The 16,459-nt window shown below is 44.9% G+C and overlaps 1 pseudogene; it reads right to left on the bottom strand.

Annotated features, from left to right (window-relative positions):
• Positions 1-13,021, bottom strand: part of LOC135508925 (DNA-binding protein RFX7-like) — a 31,382-nt pseudogene extending 18,361 nt beyond the window's left edge.
• Between the last annotated feature and the right edge of the window lie 3,438 nt (positions 13,022-16,459).

Below are 16,459 nucleotides of genomic sequence, written 5' to 3'. Positions count from 1 at the left end.
TACCTGTACCTTCCTTACCACCATCCCCATTAGCCATGCCTACCTCTACCTCCCATACTACCATCCCCATTAGCCATGCCTACCTCTACCTCCCATACCACCATCCCCATTAGCCATGCCTACCTCTACCTCCCATATCACCATCCCCATTAGCCATGCCTACCTCTACCTCCCATACCACCATCCCCATTAGCCATGCCTACCTCTACCTTCCTTACCACCATCCCCATTAGCCATGCCTACCTCTACCTCCCATACCACCATCCCCATTAGCCATGCCTACCTCTACCTCCCATACCACCATCCCCATTAGCCATGCCTACCTCTACCTCCCATACCACCATCCCCATTAGCCATGCCTACCTCTACCTTCCTTACCACCATCCCCATTAGCCATGCCTACCTCTACCTTCCATACCACCATCCCCATTAGCCATGCCTACCTCTACCTCCCATACCACCATCCCCATTAGCCATGCTTACCTGTACCTTCCTTACCACCATCCCCATTAGCCATGCCTACCTCTACCTCCCATACCACCATCCCCATTAGCCATGCCTACCTCTACCTTCCTTACCACCATCCCCATTAGCCATGCCTACCTCTACCTCCCATACCACCATCCCCATTAGCCATGCCTACCTCTACCTTCCATACTACCATCCCCATTAGCCATGCCTACCTCTACCTTCCATACCACCATCCCCATTAGCCATGCCTACCTCTACCTTCCATACCACCATCCCCATTAGCCATGCCTACCTCTACCTCCCATACCACCATCCCCATTAGCCATGCCTACCTCTACCTTCCTTACCACCATCCCCATTAGCCATGCCTACCTCTACCTTCCTTACCACCATCCCCATTAGCCATGCCTACCTCTACCTTCCTTACCACCATCCCCATTAGCCATGCCTACCTCTACCTTCCTTACCACCATCCCCATTAGCCATGCCTACCTGTACCTTCCTTACCACCATCCCCATTAGCCATGCCTACCTCTACCTTCCATACTACCATCCCCATTAGCCATGCCTACCTGTACCTTCCTACCACCATCCCCATTAGCCATGCCTACCTCTACCTTCCATACTACCATCCCCATTAGCCATGCCTACCTGTACCTTCCTTACCACCATCCCCATTAGCCATGCCTACCTCTACCTCCCATACTACCATCCCCATTAGCCATGCCTACCTCTACCTTCCTTACCACCATCCCCATTAGCCATGCCTACCTCTACCTTCCTTACCACCATCCCCATTAGCCATGCCTACCTCTACCTCCCATACCACCATCCCCATTAGCCATGCCTACCTCTACCTTCCATACCACCATCCCCATTAGCCATGCCTACCTCTACCTTCCATACTACCATCCCCATTAGCCATGCCTACCTCTACCTTCCATACCACCATCCCCATTAGCCATGCCTACCTCTACCTTCCATACCACCATCCCCATTAGCCATGCCCCATACCTCTACCTTCCTTACCACCATCCCCATTAGCCATGCCTACCTCTACCTTCCCATACCACCATCCCCATTAGCCATGCCTACCTCTACCTTCCATACCACCATCCCCATTAGCCATGCCTACCTCTACCTTCCATACCACCATCCCCATTAGCCATGCCTACCTCTACCTTCCATACCACCATCCCCATTAGCCATGCCTACCTCTACCTTCCTTACCACCATCCCCATTAGCCATGCCTACCTCTACCTTCCTTACCACCATCCCCATTAGCCATGCCTACCTCTACCTCCCATACCACCATCCCCATTAGCCATGCCTACCTCTACCTTCCATACCACCATCCCCATTAGCCATGCCTACCTCTACCTCCCATACCACCATCCCCATTAGCCATGCCTACCTCTACCTTCCTTACCACCATCCCCATTAGCCATGCCTACCTCTACCTCCCATACCACCATCCCCATTAGCCATGCCTACCTCTACCTTCCATACCACCATCCCCATTAGCCATGCCTACCTCTACCTTCCATACCACCATCCCCATTAGCCATGCCTACCTCTACCTTCCTTACCACCATCCCCATTAGCCATGCCTACCTCTACCTTCCATACTACCATCCCCATTAGCCATGCCTACCTGTACCTTCCATACCACCATCCCCATTAGCCATGCCTACCTCTACCTCCCATACTACCATCCCCATTAGCCATGCCTACCTCTACCTTCCTTACCACCATCCCCATTAGCCATGCCTACCTCTACCTTCCTTACCACCATCCCCATTAGCCATGCCTACCTGTACCTTCCTTACCACCATCCCCATTAGCCATGCCTACCTCTACCTTCCTACCACCATCCCCATTAGCCATGCCTACCTCTACCTTCCTTACCACCATCCCCATTAGCCATGCCTACCTCTACCTTCCTTACCACCATCCCCATTAGCCATGCCTACCTGTACCTTCCTTACCACCATCCCCATTAGCCATGCCTACCTGTACCTTCCTTACCACCATCCCCATTAGCCATGCCTACCTGTACCTTCCTTACCACCATCCCCATTAGCCATGCCTACCTGTGGGAGCCCCAGTCATGACGGTGAGGGCAGCCATAGACTTGGTTCCTATGTAGTGACTGTTGAGCAGGAAGCGAGCCAGGTCCTCCACGGCATCAAACTGTCTGCTGAGGACCTTCTGAGCCCACTCACACACCAAGCCACAGGCCGCTGAGCGCATCTCATCCTCCGCACTGGGAGACTGGCCCGACGACGGCTCCACCGACTCACACTGGGGAGAAAAGGGTTCATTAAGTAGGGGAAGAGTTCAGATATGATATCAGGTCTGGAGTTTAGGGAAGAGTTCAGATATGATATCCTGTCTGGAGTTTAGGGAAGAGTTCAGATATGATATTCTGTCTGGAGTTTAGGGAAGAGTTCAGATATGATATCAGGTCTGGAGTTTAGGGAAGAGTTCAGATATGATATCCTGTCTGGAGTTTAGGGAAGAGTTCAGATATGATATCCTGTCTGGAGTTTAGGGAAGAGTTCAGATATGATATTCTGTCTGGAGTTTAGGGAAGAGTTCAGATATGATATTCTGTCTGGAGTTTAGGGAAGAGTTCAGATATGATATTCTGTCTGGAGTTTAGGGAAGAGTTCAGATATGATATTCTGTCTGGAGTTTAGGGAAGAGTTCAGATATGATATTCTGTCTGGAGTTTAGGGAAGAGTTCAGATATGATATTCTGTCTGGAGTTTAGGGAAGAGGTCATTCAGACTTGATATCCTGTCTGGGTTCAGATATGATATCAGGTCTGGAGTTTAGGGAAGAGGTCATTCAGACTTGATATCCTGTCTGGGTTCAGATATGATATCAGGTCTGGAGTTTAGGGAAGAGGTCATTCAGACTTGATATCCTGTCTGGGTTCAGATATGATATCAGGTCTGGAGTTTAGGGAAGAGGTCATTCAGACTTGATATCCTGTCTGGGTTCAGATATGATATCAGGTCTGGAGTTTAGGGAAGAGGTCATTCAGACTTGATACCCTGTCTGGAGTTTAGGGAAGAGGTCATTCAGACTTGATATCCTGTCTGGAGTTTAGGGAAGAGGTCATTCAGACTTGATATCCTGTCTGGAGTTTATGGAAGAGGTCATTCAGACTTGATATCCTGTCTGGAGTTTAGGGAAGAGGTCATTCAGACTTGATATCCTGTCTGGAGTTTGGGTGGATTTACTAGGAATGAGGTCAATTCCATTTAAATTCAGATCTATACTGAAATTCAAATTCAAATTTTCCTAAACTTGCTTCTCAGTGAGATTTGGAATTGGATTATCAGTTTACTTCCTGAATTGAAATGGAACTGACCCCAACCCTGACGAAATGGAACTGACCCCAAACCTGACGAAATGGAACTGACCCCAACCCTGATGAAATGGAACTGACCCCAACCCTGACGAAATGGAACTGACCCCAAACCTGACGAAATGGAACTGACCCCAACCCTGACGAAATGGAACTGACCCCAAACCTGACGAAATGGAACTGACCCCAACCCTGACGAAATGGAACTGACCCCAACCCTGACGAAATGGAACTGACCCCAACCCTGATGAAATGGAACTGACCCCAAACCTGATGAAATGGAACTGACCCCAACCCTAATGAAATGGAACTGACCCCAACCCTGACGAAATGGAACTGACCCCAACCCTGACGAAATGGAACTGACCCCAAACCTGATGAAATGGAACTGACCCCAAACCTGATGAAATGGAACTGACCCCAACCCTGACGAAATGGAACTGACCCCAAACCTGACGAAATGGAACTGACCCCAAACCTGACGAAATGGAACTGACCCCAACCCTGATGAAATGGAACTGACCCCAACCCTGATGAAATGGAACTGACCCCAAACCTGACGAAATGGAACTGACCCCAACTCTGACGAAATGGAACTGACCCCAAACCTGACGAAATGGAACTGACCCCAACCATGATGAAATGGAACTGACCCCAACCCTGACGAAATGGAACTGACCCCAACCCTGAAATCTACATGTACTTGTTCTGAAATGATTATGGCCACTTCCTGGCAAAAACAAAAACAAAAAAAACAACATCATGTAAACTTACCCCGTCGCCTGACTTTTGTAAGTCCAGGTTGGGCAGAGAAGGCATGTGAACAAAAGCTTTCTTCCTCAGTCCACTATAACAGTATTTAGATTTGCCTCTCATGCCCAGGCGGCGAGCCTTCATGTTGGGAAAGACGTTCTTCATGATCTTTCCAAAGTCTGCAGCACTCAGTGGGTGGTAGGCAAGACTGTCACAGTAGCTCCTGAAACACATTCACACCATGATAGTCATGGCTTGCATTAAACCAATACGATCTGTACATGTTGAGTTATTCCTAACCACTGTGCTCTGCCCCTGCTTGCCCTCTCTGAGGGTTTTAGGTTGATGTGAAAGGGGCTTTATAAAAATACATTTGATTGACAGAAAGAAACACACTAAAGTTAGATGATTCTAGTGAATCATTCTAGAATGATTCGCGACTCTAGTGAATATAAGATAAACAAATATAATAAATGTAAACATGGCAAATAAACGTAAAACTTTTTTGAACAAGAACTTGGGATGATGTTTTCCTATCGAGGATTTTGGCACCAAGCACATTCCTCAATCCATTCCTTCAACCAGACAATCCACTACTAATAGACTCAACGGCCGATGTCCCAGACACAAACCAGGAAGCACTTTCAATGGAGATTATTATTATTTTTTTAACTAGGCAAGTCAGTTAAGAACAAATTCTTATTTTCAATGACGGCCTACGAACAGTGGATTAACAGCTCGGGGGTTTGAACTTGCAACCTTCCGGTTACTAGTCCAACGCTCTAACCACTAGGCTACCCTGCCACCCCAGAAGCTGTACTGAGAACCCAGGTAGGGTTACCAAAATCCAGTACCTTTCCTCAAAAATACCCAGGTTTCCCAGAAATCCTGGGTGGAGGATTTAAGATTTTTTTGCTTATTGATCCTGGAATCTTCTAACCAGGATTTCTGGGAAACGTTTTGCAACCCTATGTACAGGCCATACTCACTTGTACTCGTCATACACCTCTTGCTTTGGCAGTGATGTCTCAGGGTGCTCCTCTAGGTGATTGCGGATCCAGTTGAAAGCGTACATCTGCTGTGTTCGGCTGGACGACATGCCACTCTGGTCACTGAAAACGGGTTCAAGTTACACCGACACAAACAGGTTAGTGGTGAAACAACCCCTCGAAACTGAAAACGTTCTTGTGACGTGTTTGACCTTAAAGAACAAAAACATTGACCGTTTTGTTTGGATTTATTTCAGGGAATAATGTGTGTGTGTGTGTGTGTGTGTGTGTGTACGTGTGTGTTTGTGTGTGTGTGTGTGTGTGTGTGCGCTTGTGTGCGTGTGTGTGCGCGTGCGTGTGTGTGCGCGTGCGTGTGTGTGTTTGTGTTTGTGTGTGTGTGTAATGTAGTAAGTACCATAGTCCCGGAGTGGAGGCCCTCTGGTTCTCAGTCCTAGTGATGTTGCGGTGTTGGAGAGTTGAGGGTAACAGATAGATAAAGATGGCGTAACAAATTCAGAACACGGAAAGCTGGATATAATAGAAAATCAATCGTTATACTAGTGTCGCTTCATCATCGTACAAATAAACATTGTAATGAGCAGTCATAAGCATCAGCTCACAATACAGAGAGTGCAGTGTTGAATATAGATGCAAAGGAATTGTGGAGAGTTTTTTTCTCTCGAATGAATGCGTCCTGCTTGTAGAGCCCTGCATGAGAATTCGTTTTAAGCCCCGCCCACCCATGCCTGGGAAGTTCAGGCCATACCCTACCCATGCCTGATTACTTCTGCCAAATTTAAGGCCCTGTCCGGAATCCGAAATCCATGAGCTGCTCCTCTCTGTCTGTCACTAGCTCCCTGCATGCAGCTTGTTCGCTCTGCATGCGCTCTGCTCATGGCGGCTCTGAGTCTGCGAGTAACCATAGCAACGGCTCCGCTTGGGCTCTGCTCTGCTCAACGAAGAGACACCAGAAAGCAGTTAGCTACTTTTCAGTACTCTAAACTCTGACAAAAAAATGATCTCTCCTGTCTTGTATTTGATGAGGTTGAAGCGCTTCTGACACCATGTTATGATCTTAGTCAGATGTGACTGTACTGCAGCAGCAGTGCCCGAGCAAATGGCTCAGCTTCAATGGTACATGGTCCTGTATGGCTCGGTTGGTAGAGCAAGGCCCTTACAATGCCTGGACTGCGGGTTTGATTCCAGGGGGCCACCCATACAAAACATTTAGTATCCTTGGGATAAAAGCATCTGCAACATGACATATATATATATTATTAATAAATGAGAGAAAAAGGAAAAACAAGAAGTTACCTTTTATCATTGCCATTGCTGGGACCAGAAGGCAACTTCAAGTAGAGGTAGAGTTTTTCGATGTCTGTAAACTTCTCCACATCTTGCTGTAAAATGAGAGGTAGTAGAGAAAGGGAAACAAAACATTTAGTACCAACATACTATATTGCTATGGCCATGGGAACCAACCTGCTTCACTGTTGCCAGTTACTACCTACTTTAGTGGAATGTACTGCTTGTAGTTTCAGGTAACTGCCAAAATAAAGGAAACTCCAACATTAGAGTGTCTTAATAGGGTGTTGGGGGGCCACTACGAGACGCCCGAACAGATTCAATGCTCATTGAAATGGATTCCACAAGTGTCTGGAACTCTATTAGAGGGATGAGACACCATTCTTCCAAGATAAATTGCATAATTTGGTGATTTGTTGATGGGGGTGGAAACTGCTGTCTCAGGCCCCACTGCAGTGTCTCAGCAGGTAGCCTAGTGGTTAGAGCGTTGGCCCAGTAACCAAAAGGTTGCTAGATCGAATCCCTGAACTGACAAGGTAAACATCTGTTGTTGGGGGCATTGTCATCCAACAGGGCCATAACCACGGTAGCCAAAATAATCGACTTCCCAGCTATTTTTATACATGACCCGAAGCATGATGGGATGTTAATTGTTCAATTAACTCAGGAACCACACCTGTGTGGAAGCACCTGCTTTCAATATACTTTGTGAGTGTTGCCATTATTTTGGCAGTTACCTGTCAGTCTTTCTAGATAAGACTAAAATGTCATGTAAACACTACACATGTTGCTGGCTCACTGACAACACGTCTTAGATTCCTACTACACATGTTGCTGGCTCACTGACAACACATGTTAGATTCCCACTACACATGTTGCTGGCTCACTGACAACACGTCTTAGATTCCTACTACACATCTTGCTGGCTCACTGACAACACGTCTTAGATTCCTACTACACATGTTGCTGGCTCACTGACAACACATCTTAGATTCCCACTACACATGTTGCTGGCTCACTGACAACACGTCTTAGATTCCCAAATATGTTTTGGCTCATCGACAACACGTCTTAGATTCCCACTACACATGTTGCTGGCTCACCGACAACACGTCTTAGATTCGTACTACACATGTTGCTGGCTCACTGACAACACGTCTTAGATTCCTACTACACATGTTGCTGGCTCACTGACAACACGTCTTAGATTCCTACTACACATGTTGCTGGCTCACTGACAACATGTCTTAGATTCCTACTACACATGTTGCTGGCTCACTGACAACACGTCTTAGATTCCCACTACACATGTTGCTGGCTCACTGACAACACGTCTTAGATTCCTACTACACATGTTGCTGGCTCACTGACAACACGTCTTAGATTCCTACTACACATGGTGCTGGCTCACTGACAACACGTCTTAGATTCCTACTACACATGTTGCTGGCTCACCGACAACACGTCTTAGATTCCTACTACACATGTTGCTGGCTCACTGACAACACGTCTTAGATTCCTACTACACATGTTGCTGGCTCACTGACAACACGTCTTAGATTCCTACTACATGTTGCTGGCTCACTGACAACACGTCTTAGATTCCTACTACACATGTTGCTGGCCCACTGACAACACGTCTTAGATTCCTACTACACATGTTGCTGGCTCACTGACAACACGTCTTAGATTCCCACTACACATGTTGCTGGCTCACTGACAACACGTCTTAGATTCCTACTCACATGTTGCTGGCTCACTGACAACACGTCTTAGATTCCTACTACACATGTTGCTGGCTCACTGACAACACGTCTTAGATTCCCTACACATGTTGCTGGCTCACTGACAACACGTCTTAGATTCCTACTACACATGTTGCTGGCTCACTGACAACACGTCTTAGATTCCCACTACACCTGTTGCTGGCTCACTGACAACACGTCTTAGATTCCTACTCACATGTTGCTGGCTCACTGACAACGTCTTAGATTCCTACTACACATGTTGCTGGCTCACTGACAACACGTCTTAGATTCCTACTACACATGTTGCTGGCTCACTGACAACACGTCTCCCTACACATGTTGCTGGCTCACTGACAACACGTCTTAGATTCCTACTACACATGTTGCTGGCTCACTGACAACACGTCTTAGATTCCCACTACACATGTTGCTGGCTCACTGACAACACGTCTTAGATTCCTACTACACATGTTGCTGGCTCACTGACAACACGTCTTAGATTCCTACTACACATGTTGCTGACTCACTGACAACACGTCTTAGATTCCTATTCCGTCTCCCTCTTGTTAGCCGTCGCCCTCTTGTTAGCCGTTGCCCGCTTGTTAGCCGTCGCCCGGCTTGTTAGCCGTCTCCCTCTTGTTAGCTCCCCCCCTTGTTAGCCGTCTCCCTCTTGTTAGCCGCCTCCCGCTTGTTAGCCGCCCCCCCTCTTGTTAGCCGCCCTCCCTCTTGTTAGCCGTCGCCCTCTTGTTAGCCGTCTCCCTCTTGTTAGCCGTCGCCCCCTTGTTAGCCGTCGCCCCCTTGTTAGCCGTCGCCCTCTTGTTAGCCGTCTCCCTCTTGTTAGCCGTCGCCCCCTTGTTAGCCGTCGCCCTCTTGTTAGCCGTCTCCCTCTTGTTAGCCGTCTCCCTCTTGTTAGCCGTCGCCCTCTTGTTAGCCGTCGCCCTCTTGTTAGCCGTCTCCCTCTTGTTAGCCGTCGCCCCCTTGTTAGCCGTCGCCCCCTTGTTAGCCGTCGCCCCCTTGTTAGCCGTCTCCCTCTTGTTAGCCGTCGCCCCCTTGTTAGCCGTCGCCCCCTTGTTAGCCGTCTCCCTCTTGTTAGCCGTCGCCCCTTGTTAGCCGTCGCCCCCTTGTTAGCCGTCGCCCCCTTGTTAGTCGTCGCCCTCTTGTTAGCCGTCGCCCCCTTGTTAGCCGTCGCCCCCTTGTTAGCCGTCTCCCTCTTGTTAGCCGTCGCCCTCTTGTTAGCCGTCTCCCTCTTGTTAGCCGTCGCCCCCTTGTTAGCCGTCGCCCCCTTGTTAGCCGTCTCCCGCTTGTTAGCCGTCTCCCCCTTGTTAGCCGTCTCCCTCTTGTTAGCCGTCTCCCTCTTGTTAGCCGTCGCCCCCTTGTTAGCCGTCGCCCCCTTGTTAGCCGTCGCCCTCTTGTTAGCCGTCTCCCTCTTGTTAGCCGTCGCCCCCTTGTTAGCCGTCGCCCTCTTGTTAGCCGTCTCCCTCTTGTTAGCCGTCGCCCCTTGCTAGCCGTCTCCCCCTTGTTAGCCGCCCTCCCCCCCTTGTTAGCCGTCGCCCTCTTGTTAGCCGTCTCCCGCCACTGTCTTTTCTAACAATTTAGGCTAGTCTATAGTCTTTCATTCTATTATGATTGACACAAGTCATACATATTAAACGGGTCATCATATCAGGAAGGCTTATTACCAGGACGGTGGTCATTAACCACACAAAGGAAGAAAAGAAAATGGACCGACATTGTAAGGAACTACCTGGACTTGTCCGATAAAAATCTAATGTTTTTTTTGCATTTCGTTGAAAAACCACTTTGCTTTGGTTGTGCCCTGATGAACACGACCCGGGTTAAGACTTTGTGTCTGATGATGACACAGCGTAACATGATCAAGCCAACACCAGACCAGACAGAGACATGACAGAATCTTAGCACAGCCACTCATTACTCTGAGACACGGGGTGACAGGTTGAACAGAGCAGACAGAGAGACTCTCTGTCATGCTCTCTAAGTTGACACAGACAAGCTACTGTAGATATAATAATAATAATAATAACACATTCAGTGATCCCTTCAGGGTTGGGGTCAATTCCATTTCAATTACAGTGAATCCAGAAAGTAAACAAAATTCCAATTCTAATACCAAAATGTCTTCATTGAAAAGCATTAAAAATAATTTGAAATTTCAGTGTCCTTCCTGAATTAGAATTTAAATGGAATTGACACCAAACTTCGATAGCTTTATCAGCCTTATGGCATTATGAAGGCTCATAACTACATGCTTATAACCTGCATTATACCGGCATCATTTCAATAAAGTGTTACTGAAACACAGTTGTACTTGCAATTTCTGGTATTTCTATGCCATATTCTTCAAAAACCCACAGGGAAATTTAAAGTATCACTAGTTTGGTGCATTCTGGGAGATGTGCACCTTTAAACTAGTCTAAAGTCTTGTTTTTTCACTCTGCATCTAAGACATAAGCTGATATCTATCCATGGCAATCACAACTACTCACCAATATGTTGTCCACTTTTGACTGGACAGCCTTGCTACAATGAGAGAGAGAGAAAAATAGAGAGAGAGAGAGAGAGAAGGGGGGGGGGGAATAGAGAGAGAGAGAGAGAGAGAGAGAGAGAGAGAGAGAGAGAGAGGGGAGAGAGACAGAGAGAGAGAGAGAGAGAAGGGGTTGAGAGAGGGGGAAATATAGAGAGAGAGGGGGAGAGAGAAAGGGAAAGAGACAGTGGAAAAAAGCAGTAGCATAACAAACATGTTCTCAGGTCAGTACAAGCCCTCAATTCCACACAACAGCATGTTGTGTTTACATCATAGCAATAGAATCTAGAAAGGGCCCCCGAGGCCCTATGGCCTATTCCGTGTGACACCAAGATATGATAGCATATTCAGCATATGATAGAATATGATATGATAGGATAGAATATGATAGGATATGATGTGATAGGATATGATAGGCTATGATAGAATATGATATGATAGCATATGATAGAATATGACAAGGTATGATATGATAGAATATGACAAGGTATGATATGATAGAATATGACATGGTATGATATGATAGAATATGATATGATAGGAATATGATATGATAGAATATGATAGGATATGATAGTATATGATAGAATATGATAGGATATGATAGAATATGATAGGATATGATAGAATATGATATGAAAGGATATGATAGGATAGAATATGATAGGATATGATAGAATATGATATGATAGGCCTAAGCAAAGTGGTGTATATCCCACCTAGCCAAGGTAGTTGTATTATTATATAGGACAGGTCTCATCAACAAGAATACGGAACAAGTCCATGTTGAGCCCAAACACTGGATTCAATGGCATTATGGGTAATTTATGTCATGGACATATAGCTGGCTAATCATACTGCAGGTTTATGACTGTCATTAGGCCTCCCTTGGCTGTGCATGCATACATGTAGCTAGCTAGCTATTACACACACATGACATTATCAATGTTAGCTAGCTAGTTGTCATGTTGTAGCTAGCAAGCTACAGAGTGTGTGTGTGTGTGTGTGTACAGGCAGCTATTTCACTGTCTGGAAAATTGGCTAGCTATCTAGGCTAACTAGCAGCAATCATTTCACAACCAGCCCCACAGCCCTAGCAAGGAGAGATGACCAATATTAGCTAGTTAGCTAGCTAACAAACTAAACGCAATTAATATTCTACTACTAGCTAGTTAAAAACACATCATTTTAGTTAGCTATTAGCTAGCTACATATTGATTAGCTAACGAATCCAATATCTAAATGAGAGCGAGCTCCTGATCTGTCATGATGTACCTGTGCAGCACTGTGGCTAATTTGTAAGCGTGTGAAGTTTGTATAGTGTGTGTGTGTGTGTGTGTGTGCATTGGTCTTTGAATGCATTGCTACATGTCTTACCAAATTGAATTCTTAATTTTGTACTGCAACGCATTGGCCTCAGGGCCCTGGAGTTCTGGTACTAGTGTTGGAAAAGAGCCCAATACCGAGTTGAGCTTCAGCTGACCATGTTGTTGTTGTTCATCTTCATCGGCCATCACGACGATATTCTCATTGAGGGGAGGTGGTTTGGTCGGAGGAGGGGGGGGGTAACCAGTAGGCCTGATTCTATATGCCTTGATATAGCGCTGCATCCCTGGCTGTGTGGCTGTGCATGACGCCGGAGCGGAGTACCCACCGTTTGGTGATGAGGAGAGGATCATCTCTGAATAACCATCCACCCCTTTAGCTAGCAGAACCTACTGGATCGACGATAGACCATGTCGGTTAAGGCTATGATTTGACAGCACTTGAAATGTATAAAAGAAAAGAAAACAGCATGCGGGAATAAAAAAATAAAAAAAGTGATTATTTTGCAGAGAGAAGCTGACCACTGCCGCAATCAGCGAGCGCGCCTGCAGCAGGCTCCGGCTCTAGAGGCGCATGCGCAGTAACTGATGGAATGGAATGAAGCTGACAATATAATTCCGCCCAGATACAGCATCAATATTTCGTTTATTAAATTGATAATAACAGTATAGTAACTTTATAATGACCGTTGTAGTAATAACATTATTATAGCAGAATAATATTATAATAAGGGTATTTGAATAACGTCTTTACCAGTGGTGGAAAAAGTACCCAATTTTCATTCTTGGACCGATTTTCGAGTTCTCTATTTAAAAAATGTAGTAAATTTAATCTGATTGTCATAAGGTTGCATGACTTTGTCCACACAGGGCATCTGAACACACAACATACATTTGGATGATTTTCATTACATTTTGGGCGTTTTATTTAACTTTCGTTCAGCTGTGGTGTTCCCTTGACCAGTGATTAGAAATGAATGGGTGAGACTGCAATTAGTGTCTAAAATTGAGTTCAGGCGCATGCCCATTCATCAGATGGACACACTTCCTCTCCCAGACCCCCTCGTGTGTGTGTGTGTGTGTGTGTGTGTGTGTGTGTGTGTGTGTGTGTGTGTGTGTGTGTGTGTGTGTGTGTGTGTGTGTGTGTGTGTGTGTGTGTGTGTGTGTGTGTGTGTGTGTGTGTGTGTGTGTGTGTTCCCCAATAGAATCTTTTCCCCACGGAAACACACCTGTTGGCATTCTCACAAACAATCGCAACATTGTTTCAATAATATACAGACATTTTCTCGTAGCTCTGGAATATAAAGCTCTTTTGAGGCCTTGCTCACAATTCATTCTGTGGCAGAACAATTACCAAACGTTATACTGTATCTGAGGCTCCTGATGAGGTAGCCTAGTGAGGCGCCAGGTAGCCTAGTGGGTATAGCCTTGGGCTAGTAACCGGAAAGGTTTCTAGATCAAATCCCCGATCTGACAGGGTAAAAATCTGTCTTTCTACCCCTGAACAAGGCTGTCATTGAAAACAATAATTTGTTCTTAACTAACTTGCCTAGTAAAATAAAGGTTAAATTAAAAAAATCATATATTTGATCATGACACTGGTGAGGAGGAGAGAGTCTTTGTTAAACAAAGTAGACTGATAAATAGCACAATATTTTTCATCTGATTATTTGTTATAGTCAAAAACGAGTTGTATGAGCTCAGGTCAATGAGGCCTACAGGTCATAAATAGCAAATAGAAGTTCAAAACTTGTAATGTTCACAATAACTTAAATTGCTAAAAAGATGTAACACAACATTAGGTAATAATATATGTATAATTATGGATTTATAATCAGCTATAATGGGGCGGTCATTTTGGACCTGAAACACAGAATTAATTAACGCCAAACGAACACAACAGGAGGGTTAATAGAACATTACTCAAATAAAAGTGAGTCACCCAGGACAATCGTACTTGAGTAAAAGTTTTTTTTAAGTATTTGGTTTCAAATATACTTAAGTATCAAAAATAAACGTAATTGTTAAATATACTTAAGTATCAAAAGTAAAAGTATAAATAATTTCAAATTCCTTATGTTAAGCAAACAAGACTGCACCATTTTCTTGTTTTTCTTTATTTAAGAACTTAGTTCACAAACAAAGGATGTGTGTTTAGTGAGTCAGCCAGATCAGATGCAGTAGGGATGACCAGGGATTTTAAAAAAATTTTCCTGTCCCGTTAAGCATTCAAAATGTAACTAGTGCTTTTTTGGTGAAAAGGAAAATGTATCAAGTAGAAAGTGCATTATTTTCTTTAGGAATGTAGTGGAGTAAAAGTTGTCAAAAATATAAATAGTAAAGTAAAGTACAAATACCCCCAAAAAACGACTTAAAGTAGTACTTTAAAGTAACTTTTCTTTTAAAATATTTTTTCTTTACACCACTGGTCTTTACTCAACCCAAGCTAACGTGCAACCAACAATTATTTCCCGCTAGTTCTTGAATGTTTTGCGAACAGAATTAGGACTACCGTAATGTTACGGGAATAATATTGTAATCGATTCAATTCAGTACACGTGACAGCTACTGAAAATATATATATATATATATATATATATATGTTTTATTCACACTGAAATGGAAGTATTACTAACTTTACTGTCAATAAATGTAGCTTGGCAGGCTGAGCTAATTACATATTTTACTTGTCCAATATTGCCATCTTCTTGTCAACTCTGGTGTTACAGTTTTTTCCTTTATTGTCATTATTACAGTAGGCCAGTAGGGGGCACTATTCCCCCAAATTCGACCCTAGTGTCCCACGGGCTGTGATTGGAGACATTGACGTTGCTCTGTGTAGGATGGCTCTGTGGTCACGTAACTCTTGTTTCAAGAGTAGGGGTGTTAACATGTATCATGGTTTATAACGCCGTTATAAACATTCCTCAACTGATCCTCACCACCTAAAACCTAATCGGCTCATTCATCCCCAGGTTGTTAATGTAAATGATAATATCCTATGTTTTCAGTCAACCGTTTTTTTTTACTAGGCAAGTCAGTTAAGAACAAATTCTTCTTTTCAATGACAGCCTAGGAACAGTGGGTTAACTGACTGTTCAGGGGCAGAACGACAGACTTTGCTTGTCATCTCGGGGATTTGAGCTTGCAACCTTTCGGTTACTAGTCCAACGCTCTAACCACTAGGCTACACTGCCGCCCCCAACCGAAGGGTTGTTTTCCTGTTGTTTTCATGGGAATTCTCTATGCATTGACTTCCCAGTCAATCTCCTGTCACTTCTCATCTGAGTCCAGCAAAGAGGAGAGAATGTCATCTGACCGTTTGTTTGTCCATTTGTCCTTAAGGTAACGGATGTGAAACGCTAGCTTAGTTAGCGGTGTTGCAAGGGCCGCGGCTTTTGTGGAGCGATGGGTAACGATGCTTCGCGGGTGACTGCTGTTGATGTGTGCAGAGGGTCCCTGGTTCGCGCCCGGGTTTGGGCGAGGGGACGGTCTAAAGTTATACTGTTACATTTAGGTTATTTTGGTTATTTCATTTGTAACGTTCCATAATCATCTTCCTCAGGGCAATCTGCATGTTTCCATTCATGTACAGCACCTCTGACAATCCCATGACATACATCTTATCTTTGAAAGACCATTAAACTATTTATGAATAGTGTACATAGATAAGTATTGACAACCTGTATAATGGTTTATAACACCATTATATAAACATTTATAAGCACTTACCAATGGCTTATCAATTAACATGTTTTTATTTATTTAAGCAATCACTTGTTGTCTTTCTGTTTATTGATTATCTTATTCATTACCTATAAAGAGTTTTGAGCATGCGAAACAAACCAATCAATAGCGTGACTGTTTCTTCGTCCAAAATGGCACCCTACATTGTGTTCCCTATGTAGTGCACTACTTTTGACCAGGACACATGGGAAATAGGGTT

The sequence above is a fragment of the Oncorhynchus masou genome, chromosome 22 (assembly GCF_036934945.1).
Source record: "Oncorhynchus masou masou isolate Uvic2021 chromosome 22, UVic_Omas_1.1, whole genome shotgun sequence".
Lineage (NCBI taxonomy): Eukaryota > Metazoa > Chordata > Actinopteri > Salmoniformes > Salmonidae > Oncorhynchus > Oncorhynchus masou.
Note: the sequence above shows the minus strand (reverse complement) of the source record. Positions and strands in the feature narration are given on the sequence as shown.